Raw genomic sequence first — 13,273 nt, 5'->3', positions numbered from 1 at the left:
TTTTCCACTCACCAACAAGTATTCCCCCACACTTAGTTCTCGCCAAATCTCTCAGTTCCTTGATGATGGAACTTACCACTCAATGAGACTTGCCCTTGTCGCCCTAAACCTAACACTTTCTGCTAAGTTTGGTCCAAGGTGGCCTCTCAATCACACACAAACAATTGGCTTGAAAGAAGGATGGGTTCAGGGTGAGAAAACTGATCTATTATGCAGATTCAGCTATTTGAGCTAAGGAAGAGGATGGTAAAAACAGGATTCTAGCTTATTCAAACAATGTACCAAATGATAGTTTCAAGTCAAGTTCAAGGTTTTCACTTATTAGAGTTGAGTTCAATTCAAACTTGCTTCTCAGATTCAGATCATTTCAAGCTTTGCAAGCACAAAAATCAATTTACAAGCATATTTGGTCCAAATTCTTAAAGTGATGTACTCTCAAGAGAAAACTATCATTACTCCCAGCAAGATGCAACCTATATAATGCAAGCTAGACTCAATCCTAAAATGTGAATGCAGCTACATGAACATTTTTTTTGTGTTAAAATTTTCAAATATTTCAATTTTTGGTTTTTTTTTATATGCACTAAATGCTATGCATGATCAAATGAGACTCAAAAAGGCAAAAGAGAAAATAAGAACATAGAAAACATGATTAGTAAACACAAAGCCTCTCCCCCACACTTAAATAACACAGTCCCTTGTGTTATAAAAGCATGAGAAAGAGGAAAAATCAAACATGAAATGCAAAAGATAAAGAAAAATGCTAAATGCTCATTTACAAGTGTTTGGAGTGATACCTGGTGTGGTTCTTATGCAAAAGGGGAGTGAGTATCTGCTCCAGATGAAGCCAGACATCACTGGAGATGGGTTTGGCTTGGCCTGAACTCCCTTGTGCGGCTTGGACTTGTCTTGGACCAACTCGCACACCCAAGTCGCACATAAAGCTTGGTGTTCTGCAGTTGTGCGACATGGGCTGCTCTCCTTCCTATCTCGCACACCCAAGTCGCACATAAAGCTTCTTGAAAGTTCTAGCCTTCTTTGTTGCTGCTACATGGCCCTAGAAGACACCAACCCGCACACCCATGTAGGTGTGATTTGCGAACAGGTGTGCTACTTGGATCAGGGAAGAACTGACTCGCACACCCATGTAGGTGTGATTTGTGTGCTACTTGGATCAGGGGAGAACTGACTCGCACACTCATTTAGGTGTGATTTGCGAACAGGTGTGCTACTTGGATCAGGGGAGAACTGACTCGCACACCCATGTAGGTGTGATTTGCGAACAGGTGTGCTAGATGGACCTGACCTTGTCCAACTCGCACACCCAAGTAGCACACCAGGCGGCTCACCAGTTTTCATTCCTTAAGTCCTTCCTCAGCTTGTTCTCAGACTCCTTTTCACTTTTTCATTGGACCACAGCATCCCTAAGTTACCTTAGACCTGAAAACACTTCACAAAACCCATCAAAATATCCTAAAACATGAAAAAGAAGAGAAAAAAATTAAAAAAAAAGTTATGTACAAGGATAAGCTTGGGGTGTCTCCCAAGAGCACTTTGTTTTAAGTCACTAAGTTTGACTTTTCATACTCTTTTCTTAGTGAGGGAGAGGAGCTTTGATGCTCCTTGTCTTGTCCATGAATTCAAGCATGAGGTCCTTGTTCATTAGCTCTTTGACACCATCAGATCCCTTGTCCTTGAACTCTGGTGTGAGGATAGCTCTGACTTTGGCAAATGGTCTTGATCTTCCATTGCCTTTAACTTTGTATTCAACAGCTCCACCATCAAACTTCCAAGGAGTGAGAGTTAAGACTTGAGAAGAGGACCCAAGAGTGAATGGTTTGGTTCTTGTTGGGTTCTTGTCTTGAGACCCTGAACCATTTCCTTTGTTGCTGATGATCTCCTTCTCACTTGGTGTGGGAGATAGAGATTCCAAGCAAGCTTCATCATCACTAAAGAAATCCCTTTCAAACTCAAAATCAGGTCTTACTAAGGATTCTTTCTTCTTCTTAACAGATGCAAGGGGGTTGAGCTTCTGCTATAGTTCCAATACTCCCCACATACTTCATCTCATAGTGTTTCAACTCATCAGAATCATCAGATATAACTCCACAAAACCCAGCAAAAGGAGGTTTAAGGGGAAAAGATACTTTATCATCTACCTTAGTAAGCACCACTCTTTGAGTATCAAAGTCCATCCTTGCTCCTGTGGTGTTCAGAAATGGAGTTCCAAGCAGAAGAGGTAGCTCTTTGATCTTTTTCATCTTCATGACTACAAAATCAGTTGGAACTGTGCATTCACCAATCTTTAATGGGTAGTCTTCAAGGATTCCATATGGCTTCTTTGAGGATGAATCTCCAAAGGTAATTGACATGGGGTGATGCTTAAGACTCTTGATCCCTAGTCTCTCCACCATTCTAAAGACATTACACTGATGCTTGATCCAGAATCCCATAAAGCATTGTCCACTTTCAAACTTCCAAGAGAGCATGAGATGGAGAACTTTCCTGGATTACCTAGCTTGCGAATTGATTTGGGTTTCATCCTTGTTGAACCAGTGCTAGAGACTCCATCAGATGTCCTTCCTTGAACCATTCTCTAATCCTTTCTTTTAGTAATCTCAGAATCATTCTTTCTCATATCAAAACAAGCTGCCTCCCCACCTTCTTTCTCAATGTCCTCATTGAGATCACAGAACAGGAAGTCAAACTCCTCTATGAAGGCGTCCTCATCATCTTGTGTCAGACACTTTGCACTTGAGAGATTGCCGTGGAGAAGATCCTCAATTTCTTGGACAGCAGCATGATTCTCAGCATTTGAGAGGATTACATTTCAGTATTCTGTTTGATGTGCAACTGATGTCCCTGGTAAAGATCTTTGAGCTTGAGAACTGCAGTGGCCCTTGTTGTTCTCTAGAGTCTTGACTTTGGAAGCCAAGGTTGAAAGTTGAGTTAGAAGATCAGAATAAGTGCAATCCACCTTGTTGTTAATCTCTGCCATTTTTTTGTTGAAGTCCATGGCACCATTTGCTTGACCTTGGAGGATTTGCTGGAGCAGGTTATGTACTTCCTGATCCTTATTCCCTGAGTTCTGTAGGAGGCTTTGCTGTTGGGGAGGGACAAAACCATGCTGGTTATTGATGTGAGAGTGAAAGTTCTGGGTGGGGTAATTCTTGTAGTAGGTAAAGCCTTTTTGGTAACCTTGTTGTCCACCTACAAAGTTTACCTCAGCTGTGATGTCTTCCCCTTGAAATGTGTCTTGAAACACATGATTCACATCTCTAATCAAGTTGACTGCTTATGAGAAGCTAGGAGAAATTTATCTAGCTTCTCATTGAGAGACCAGATGTCTTTCCTTGTTCTTTCCTCTTCAGCACACACAGCACCTCTTGAATTCCTGTCAAACTCTTCTCCATAAAGCTCATCACTTTGAGCTACATTCTCCACAAAGGTCATGGCATCACTTACTTCCTTGGTCATGAAATTACCATTTGAAGCAGTGTCCAAGAGTAGTCTGACCTTTGGTAAAGCACCTCTGTAGAAGGTACTTAGCAGCTGAGCATCTGAGAATCCATGGTGAGGGCATTGCATGGTATACCCTGTAAATCTTTCCCAAGCCTCACAAAAGGATTCATGGTTCTTCTGAATAAAACTTGAGATTTCATTTCTTAACCTTGCTGTTCTTGATGAAGAGAAGAACTTGGTTAGAAATGCTCTTTTGCATTGCTCCCATGTTGTGACTGATCCTTGAGGTAGAGACTTTTCCCACTGATGAGCTTTGTCTCCTAGAGAAAAAGGGAATAGCCTCAACTTGAAACTGTCTTCACTCACTCCATTCATCTTAGTTAGATCACAGACTCTATCAAAGTTGTCAATGTGATCTAATGGGTCTTCTAATGGTAAGCCACAGAACTTGTTTGATTGCACCATGTTGATCAAGCCAGATTTGATCTCAAAATCGTTTTCAGGTGTAAGAGCTTGAATCCCATGTCTTTGAGCCTGAGTATTGGCCTCATCACCAGCTCCCACAACTGTTCTTGGACGTGGTACTGGACCCTCTTGCTGATCCTGGTTGTTTCCATTACCACCATGAGCCTGTTGCCCTTGATCCATACCCAACCTCTCAATGTGCTCAGCTCTTTCTCTTTGTCTTATTGCTTGACTTCTTGTGTTCATACACCTGAAAACAAAGACATCACTTGAAAGGTAATCAGTAAAACAAAATAAAATGACTTGATCTCAAGAAGATCCAAAGTCCTAATGCTAGAATGAATCTCCAATTGGCAACGGTGTCAAATTGATAATAGGAATTTTTCAATCCTTGATCAATTCCTCAACTACTCATGTCATTGTAGCACTTGAGGTATATATCCAAATGGAGAGATTCTAGACACTAGAACTATGAGGAGCTATTTTAATTCAAGTCTAATAAGCAGATGAGTTGGTAACAAGGTGATCTAAAAACATAAAGCAAACAAGAACAAGCAGTAATTAAGAATCAAACAAGCAAACAAGACAAACAAAATAAAGACTCAAATTCAAATAAAGAGAAAGCTAAACCTCTAGATGTGATCATTGATTAGGGTGCTTTAAATGTGAATTCATGATGCTAAGCAAACAATGCAACACTTGCAATTCTTTAATCTAGACTTCCAAAGCAGATTAATTCATTCTCATGACAGAAATCTCTTTGCAAATTACTTAATCAAGACTAATTCCCATTAGTGAATAAGCAATTAACAAGCATAAGGTTCCAAGTCTAACATGACCAAACAGCCTCTTTGTGCATCAAAATAAGAGCTAAGAAAGACTGAATCTTATACAGAAAGATAAAGCAAGCATCACATGATCTCAAATTCCAATCAACTGATATGTCTATATTTTGCATCATTTAGGCTGCATTTTAGAGTCCTCATCATGTGTTTTTCCATGTAAATTGAGTCTTCAGGCATCAAAATAGGATTTAGGGCTTGCATTAGGTCCCAAAGGGTTTCGCATGTTTTGAAGTCTTTATCAGGTGCTTTGGAAGCTATTTGGAGCTCAAGAGGAGGATCAGGAGTGAGAATGGTGAAGAAAAGGGTCAAAAATGGTGAAAACCGCTTGGAGAAATTTCTCGGCCAAAACTCGTACCGGCTGGACGGGAACCTCGGTCAAAATCCTTACCGAACGGTCATTATCGGCTAAAATGGAGTATCGGATGAAAATTCCCTCGGAGAAGTTTTACGCCGAGGCGAGAAATATTTACCGGCTAAAAAGCTTACCGCGGTACATGATTCTCGGACATTTTCCTTACTGCGGGAAGCATTTCTCGACCAAAATCTATTTTCACCCGCGCGCTTCAAAGACCGCATATCCGGGGAACCTCTCAGTCCGAATCAGTTGACGGGGTCTTCATCAAAGTTAGAGATAATCAAGCCAAGATTACAGAACAGTTAGAATCATGCAATTCGGACCAGTGAGTAGAAAGATATCGCCTCCGGAAGACATACCTGTCTTGCGCGCACCCGAACGCCGATCAGCTGAGCTTCAAAGATTACGTGGGACGGAACCCTTCCGATCCGAACCAGTCTACCAAGTCTTCATCAAAGTTTGAGATCTACGAAAGATATTTCCGGAACACTTGAGGTCACCCAATTCGGACCGGCGGTTTGTAAGATACCGTCTCCGGAGTTCACATCGGTCTAAAAGCTGTACTTTCCGGTGATTCCGGTGCGGTGCAAAGATGAGAAATCCAAGAAGCCTTCCACTTCCCAAGCTCCGATGGTTTCTTCACCAAAGTTCGATCTTAATGAGTCACCTTGACTATGGAACTGTGTCTCAAAGCAATTGGAGTCGTGTGCTGAAAGTTACTGCTTCCGGAAGACAAGTTGGTCGATATGAGCCCAAAGGAGTTCGATACGCGCTAAGTACTTTCTCAGGCCTCGACATCGCCACCTCGATATTGCTTAAGTCAAGGCTCATCTCTGGAGAACATTTTGGGCCATACCTCGTACTGATCCCTCGCCATGTTGGAATCAAGGTATGCACACGTAAGAAACGAAGCTGGAAACGACTAAGTGTTGAACGTGCACCTTGGTGTAATGGCCTCGACGTTGCATGCCGGGCTCTGTTCTCCTGAACCCCTTGACTACCAAGCCCCGCGGCATTACATGGCGAGGTCCCTTGTCACAACCCCAGAATCAAGAACAAGACGACTTAAGTGCACACACGTGAAGATGGATCAAAGACTAGGGTTCATGCATGTTCTTGACGTGTTCTTCACGAGATCCCCATTTCAATCTCTGCTCACGTGCACCTCTCGGCATCAAGGCCTCGGCTTCACTCTCCGACACACCGTGGTTCTCAACCAACAACCCAAGAAGAGGGTTCAGTACCCGGTTTGTTCCGGGCTGACCCGCGACACTTTCCCTTTGCTATAAATACATTTTAGGACCAAAAACCTAGTTATCTTGTCTCTTATCATCTTTTAGCTTTAAGAACTTGCCTCTTTGGTGAAACTTGATTAATCTAATACGATATCTCGTTTTTACATCAGAATCTTGTTCTTTCTTTATTTCTTTTATCATCCAGCATCAAACTCCTTATCATGACCAGCTACACGTCTTGCAAAGGACTTAGTGAGCTCGTTATGATCAGTGAGTAGTCGTTTAAGCAGCTTTAGATAGGTAGATTAGGGTGCTTTCATGATAGATTAGTGGGTTTAGGGGTCTAGTCTTGCATGTTTCATTCTTTAACCGACGAGATCTCTAGGGTGGATCTAAGCACATCACTTGAGGTTCAGATCTGAGACATATCTCGCATCAAAAGTGTTTGTAGAAATGTCTGAACCACTCGGTTAAGGGTTTAAGAGTCTTTCATCGCGAGAGTGATAGTTTGTTCTCTTAAATGACATATTGAACTGAATCTCATTGCTGACTGATTCATGCTTCTCAAAAGGGATTTTGGTATGAAAGAAGATCAGTTTAGATGTTTAATACTTTCATGAGAAGATTAACATACTTTGAGTTCATGTTAAATGAAACCGCTTGATAAATCTGATTCATTAACTCACTAGTCTAGCTTGGAAGCACCCGAGTCAAGTATCCTGTATAAAGCTTCTGTCTTTATCATATATTATCATCATCCAAATCATTTGCTTGTTTATTATTGATCACTTGCATCTTCGTGATAACTAAGGTTTTTAAAGCCTTAGATGGGTTATCAATCCCCTTGTCAAAGTAGTATAAGGGGTGTCAATCCATATGTGTGGTAGTTAGGCACTAGTTTATGTGATAGGTTCTTAAGTCAAGTAATCAAAGATGAGTTTTGTGAAACCAGCAACAAGAAAGCATAAAACAAGAAACAAACAAGCTATGATTAATGAACTAAGCAAGCAAACAAAACAAGATGATGGTGATTAAGCAACTGATAAAAGCTAAACCTCTAGATGTGATCATTGATTAGGGTGCTTTAGATATTGAATCATGATGCTAAGAACATAATGCAACACTTGCTACTCTTTAGTCTAGGCTTCTTAATCAGATTAATTCATTCCCATGACAATAATCCCTTTGCAAATCACTTAATCAAGTCTAACAACCATTAGATATAATCAAGCAATCAGCAAGCATAATGCATCAAGCCTAATCCTTTACCCTACGACAATAACATCAACCGGATTGAGAGGCGAGCTCGCGAGAGAGAACGGCACTTTGAAAGGCTTGGAATGGCAGAACAGCAAAGGATAGAGCAGCAAGCTCAAGATGCCGAGCACCAGGCTCAGGCTAATCAGGCGCAGGCAGGAAGAAAAGAACAACAAGCCTACGTTAACCAACAACAGGCTCAAAGAAATGAAAGGCTTGCTCAGCAAAATCAACAACAAGCGAATAGAAATGAGCAACAAGGCCATCATGTTCATCCACCACCGCCACCAGCTCAGAGACAACCCCCTCCGGTCTTTGTTGGAGAAAACGACCGAGCTAACGCGCACCAATATAGAGCCGGGATTCAAGCACCACCTGTGCAAAACAACAACTTTGAAGTTAAAGCTTCGCTGCTTAATATGGTGCAGAACACCAAGTTTCACGGTCTACCCGGAGAGGACCCTCTTGAGCATCTAGATCAGTTTGATCGAGTTTGTGACTTATCAAAGATTAATGGCGTGTCAGAGGATAGCTTCAAGCTACGCCTGTTCCCATTCAGCCTCGGTGATAAAGCTCACCAGTGGGAAAAGAACCTCCCGAGGGGTTCTATACAAACGTGGGAACAGTGTAAGCTGGCGTTCTTATCAAAGTTTTTTTCCACATCACGCACGGCCAAGCTCAGGAATCAAATCTAAAGTTTCACGCAACACAACAACGAGAGCTTTAGTGAAGCTTGGGAACGGTTTTGGAGCTATACAAACCAATGCCCACACCACGGCTTCTCAGAGGCATCCCTATTGAGTACTTTATACCGAGGTGCCCTCCCCAAGATCAGAAACCAACTCGATACAGCTTCAAATGGAAATTTTCTTGGGAAAGAGATCAATGCGGCAATGGAACTAGTGGAGAACCTCGCCATGTCTAATGACACATATGGAAAAGATTTCGACAGGGCAAACCGTTCAGAGGGATCTAGTGATGAACAGCGCATGAAGAAAGACATCAGAGAGCTTCAGAGCAAGCTTGACAAGGTTTTAATGGCTACACAAAAGCCAATGCACTTCGTAGGCGAGTTTGATGAGCAAGGGCCAAGTTTTGACAATGTTAATGAAGATGGTCTAACTCAAGAGGAGCTGAACTACATAGGGAATCAGCAGAGGTATCAGCGGTTTAACAACTACAGCAGTAACCCAAACCTCTCTTACCGAAACCCAAATGTAGCTAATCCTCAAGACCAAGTGTACCCTGCTCAACAACAACAACAAAGCTATGCTCCAAAAGCTCCATTTCAGAACAACTTTCAGCCCAAGCAACAGTTCAGCGGGCAACAGCAGAGCTACAATCAGCAGCATCAAGCGGCTCAAAGCAACACATTCAACAGCCAACCGCATCAACACAAGTTTCCACCAGGGTTCAACCCGCAGCAAATGGGTAATCAGCAACAAATTCAGGGAACGGGTCAGAATCAGATGGGAACTGACGTCTGTGGGATTCTACAGCAACTGTTACAGGGTCAGCAGAGGGTTGAGAGCCAGCACGCAACAATGCAACAAGATATCAGAATGCTTAAGCAGAACCAAGCCTCTACATCGTCGAGAGGACCGGCTTTACCAGGTAAGCCGGAGCCTAATCCCAAGGAGTATGTGAACACCATCACATTGAGGAGTGGTAAAGAATTACAAGCTCCAACGCCTAAGACTAAGCTCATTGAGGCCAATGAGCAACTCGAGGGGGAGGCAGCCTCAGATGATGCGCAACAAGAAGAGGTTTTAGAAAAGGAACCGATCAAAGACAAAGGAAAAGAGGTGGAGAAGACACCTGAGCTTGAAAAGCCCTACGTTCCACCACCACCTTACCAGCCCAAGATACCATTCCCAGGGCGTTTCAAAAAGAAAATCTTAGACAAAGCCAAGGCGGTCTTTGAGAAACACTTGGAGAACACGCAACTTACCTTACCCTTCATAGACGCTTTCCTAGCTATACCACAGCTTGGAAAATTCCTAAAGGACGCGATTCTCAACAAAACAAAGGAGCTCCAGGGTATGGTAATATTGAGCCACGAGTGCAGTGCTATAATACAAAGAAGATCTATACCAAGAAAGCTGGGCAGCTTTACTTTACCGTGTGCCTTAGGTCACTTGAAGTTCTCAAATTGCTTATGTGATCTAGGAGCTTCTGTGAGCTTAATGCCTTACACGGTGGCCAAGAAAGGTAGAAATCCCCACGGACTTCATAGTTCTTGATACGGACGAGGAACCATTAGACCCCATTATCGTTGGCCGACCGTTCTTAGCGACCGCAGGAGCCATCATCGACGTGAGAGGGGGTATGATTGAATTACACATCGGTTCCGAGACTATGAAGTTCAACGTGAAGGAGATGATGAAGAAACCGACCATTGGAGGTCAGGTTTTCTATGTGGAAGTTATGGAGGAGCTAGCTGATGAGCTCCTAGAGGAGCTGAACACAGAAGACCCGTTACAAGTGGTCTTGACATGGGAACAAAGCGAGCACGGGTATTTGAACGAGGAAAGCGAGGTGTACAAGCGTCTTTTGGACCAACCGAAGGAGCTCGGACCTGAGGCGAGGTTTCTAGAGCTCAGGAAGAGTGGCCTCGACACTATAGACAGCGAGGGGTCCAAGGGTATTGAGGAGACACCTCGGGATATCATGGCCGCGACAGCTTGTGACGAGGTCGATGGTAAACCGTGCGAAAACGAAGAAAAGACCGAGGAAGCTGTTCCGGGCCAATGCAGCTTTGATGCCGATTGGAAGGAGGCTGATGCACCCCCTGTTGAGCTCAAGCCTCTACCAACAGGGTTCAGGTACGCTTTCTTGGGTCTAAACTCCACATATCCCGTGATCATCAACGATAGCTTGCTTAAACATGAAGAGAGTGCATTGCTTAGTGAGATAAGAAAATTCAGGAGAGCCATAAGATATTCTTTGGCTGATATTAGAGGGATCTCTCCTGACATATGCACCCAAAGGATACACCTAGAGGACGAAGCTATGTCCTCTATTGAGCATCAACGACGTCTTAACCCGAACCTTAAGGAGGTGGTTAAGAAGGAGATACTCAAACTACTTGAGGCAGGGATAATTTACCCAATCTCTGACTCACGGTGGGTATCTCCTGTTCACGTTGTGCCCAAGAAAGGTGGGATCACGGTGGTTAAAAACGATAAGGATGAGCTTATAGCCCAAAGAACCGTAACCGGTCATCGTATATGCATAGACTATAGGAAATTGAATTCTGCTTCTAGAAAAGATCATTTTCCTTTACCATTCATTGATCAAATGCTTGAACGGCTAGCTAATCATCCTTATTTTTGTTTTCTTGATGGGAACTCGGGTTTCTTTCAGATCCCTATAGATCCCCGAGATCAAGAGAAAACAACATTTACTTGCCCTTATGGAACTTATGCTTATAGGAGAATGCCTTTCGGTCTTTGTAATGCACCGGCCACTTTTCAAAGATGCATGATGCATATTTTCTCCGATCTAATTGAAGAGAAAGTGGAGGTGTTTATGGATGATTTTTCCGTATACGGCTCTTCTTTCTCCGATTGTCTTGCTAATCTATCTCAGGTTCTTAAGCGATGTGAGGAACACAGGCTCGTCTTGAACTGGGAGAAATGCCATTTCATGGTCCAAGAAGGGATTGTCTTGGGGCACAAGGTATCAGAGAAAGGCACAGAGGTAGACAAGGCTAAGATCGAGGTTAAGGTGAACCTACAAGCTCCGAAGTCAGTAAAAGGAATAAGAAGCTTCCTTGGCCACGCAGGGTTCTATAGAAGATTCATTAAAGATTTCTCCAAGATAGCTCGACCCTTGACAAGGCTATTGTGCAAAGAAGTGGAGTTTATCTTTGATGAAGAGTGTGAGGAAGCGTTTAAGAGAATCAAGGAAGCTTTGATCAGTGCACCGATAGTACAAGCCCCCGATTGGTCTTTACCATTCGAAGTGATGACAGATGCATCTGACTATGCCATGGGGGCTGTCCTGGGGCAAAAGAAAGACAAGAAGCTTTATGTGATCTATTACACAAGCCGCACCTTGGATTCAGCTCAAGAAAAGTATGCCACCACCGAGAAGGAAATGCTTGCCATTGTTTATGCATTTGATAAATTCAGGAGTTATCTAGTGGGATCAAAGGTCACAGTCTATACAGATCACGCGGCTTTGAGGTATCTGATGTCTAAGAAGGATGCTAAGCCGAGGCTTCTAAGATGGGTCTTGCTACTTCAAGAATTTGATATGGAGGTGCTTGATAAAAAAGGGTATTGGGAACGGGGCCACAGACCATCTCTCAAGGCTGAGGATTGATGAACAAGTCCCCATACATGATGCTTTACCCTAGGAACATCTCATGCTGGTCCGGTCTTACTTAGAAGTGGAGGAAGCCAACACGATCAAAGAGAGAAGCCTCCCATGGTTCGCAGATCTGGTGAACTACTTGTCATGCGGTTTAGAGCCACCTGATCTTGATACTTATCAGAGGAAGAAGTTCTTTAGAGACGTGATGAGATACCATTGGGATGAGCCGTATCTATACGTGCTTAACAAGGATCATCTCTATAGACGATGCTTGGCCGAGGAGGAGATCTATCCAGTGCTACAAGAATGCCACGGTTCGACTTATGGTGGTCACTTAGGTGCATTCAAGACGGTCACCAAGGTCTTACAAAGCGGTTTCTGGTGGCCGACCATGTTCAAAGACGCTCAGGATGTAGTCTCAAGGTGTGAAGTGATAACTAAGAGTTTTCAAGTCTTAGATGGGTTAGAAATCCCCTTGTCAAAGTAGTATAAGGGGTGTCAATCCATATGTGTGGTAGTTAGGCACTAGTTTATAAGACAAGTTCTTAAGTCAAGCTGAATAAAAGATGAGTTTGGTGAAACCAGCAACAAGAAAGCATAAAACAAGAAACAAACAAGCTATGATTAATGAACTAAGCAAGCAAACAAAACAAGATGATGGTAAATAAGCAAATGATAAAAGCTAAACCTATAGATGTGATCATTGATTAGGGTGCTTTAGATATCAATTCATGATGCTAAGAACATAATGCAACACTTACTACTCTTTAGTCTAGGCTTCTTAATCAAATTAATTCATTCTCATGACAATAATCCCTTTGCTAATCACTTAATCAAGTCTAACAACCATTAGATATAATCAAGCAATCAACAAGCATAATGCATCAAGCCTAATAAATGACCAAACAATCTCTCAACCAAGAAGACTGAATCTTACACAGAAAGACATAGCAAGCAATCACATGATCTCAAATATTTCAACTTAGAACTCTAATCTAGACTAATCCTCTCATGAAGGCATTAATCTCTACACTAATATACTTTCAAACCAAATTCCCATTTGTGAAATATGAACTAATGAGCATTAAGCAACAGTTCTAATATGTCATTTATGCAATTAACAAACATTCCCATGGAATTAATGCATAAACCCTTAGTTAGCTTTCATTCAGGCATTTCATCAAACACTTTTGGTGCATGAAATGCCTATGAACCCAGATTTCACTTTCCCAAGGAAATCTGGCATTAGGAGCAGCTAACTAAGGAAATGAAATGATAATCTCGACCCTAAACATCACAAATCAAACATCTAAGCACCCTAATCTACACACCTA

The 13,273-nt window shown here is 42.5% G+C and overlaps 2 non-coding genes across 2 annotated transcripts; one reads left to right on the top strand and one right to left on the bottom strand.

The window, feature by feature from the left end:
• The first annotated feature begins 3,565 nt into the window (after positions 1-3,565).
• Positions 3,566-3,672, top strand: LOC112085533. The gene has a single exon (XR_002898837.1). It is a non-coding gene; the product is annotated as a small nucleolar RNA R71 (small nucleolar RNA).
• A 4,621-nt stretch (positions 3,673-8,293) lies between these two features.
• On the bottom strand, positions 8,294-8,400 carry LOC112085605. Its single transcript, XR_002898906.1, has one exon. It is a non-coding gene; the product is annotated as a small nucleolar RNA R71 (small nucleolar RNA).
• Positions 8,401-13,273: the final 4,873 nt, after the last annotated feature.

Source organism: Eutrema salsugineum, unplaced genomic scaffold, assembly GCF_000478725.1.
Source record: "Eutrema salsugineum unplaced genomic scaffold, Eutsalg1_0 scaffold_3, whole genome shotgun sequence".
Classification (NCBI taxonomy): Eukaryota; Viridiplantae; Streptophyta; class Magnoliopsida; order Brassicales; family Brassicaceae; genus Eutrema; species Eutrema salsugineum.
Note: the sequence above shows the minus strand (reverse complement) of the source record. Positions and strands in the feature narration are given on the sequence as shown.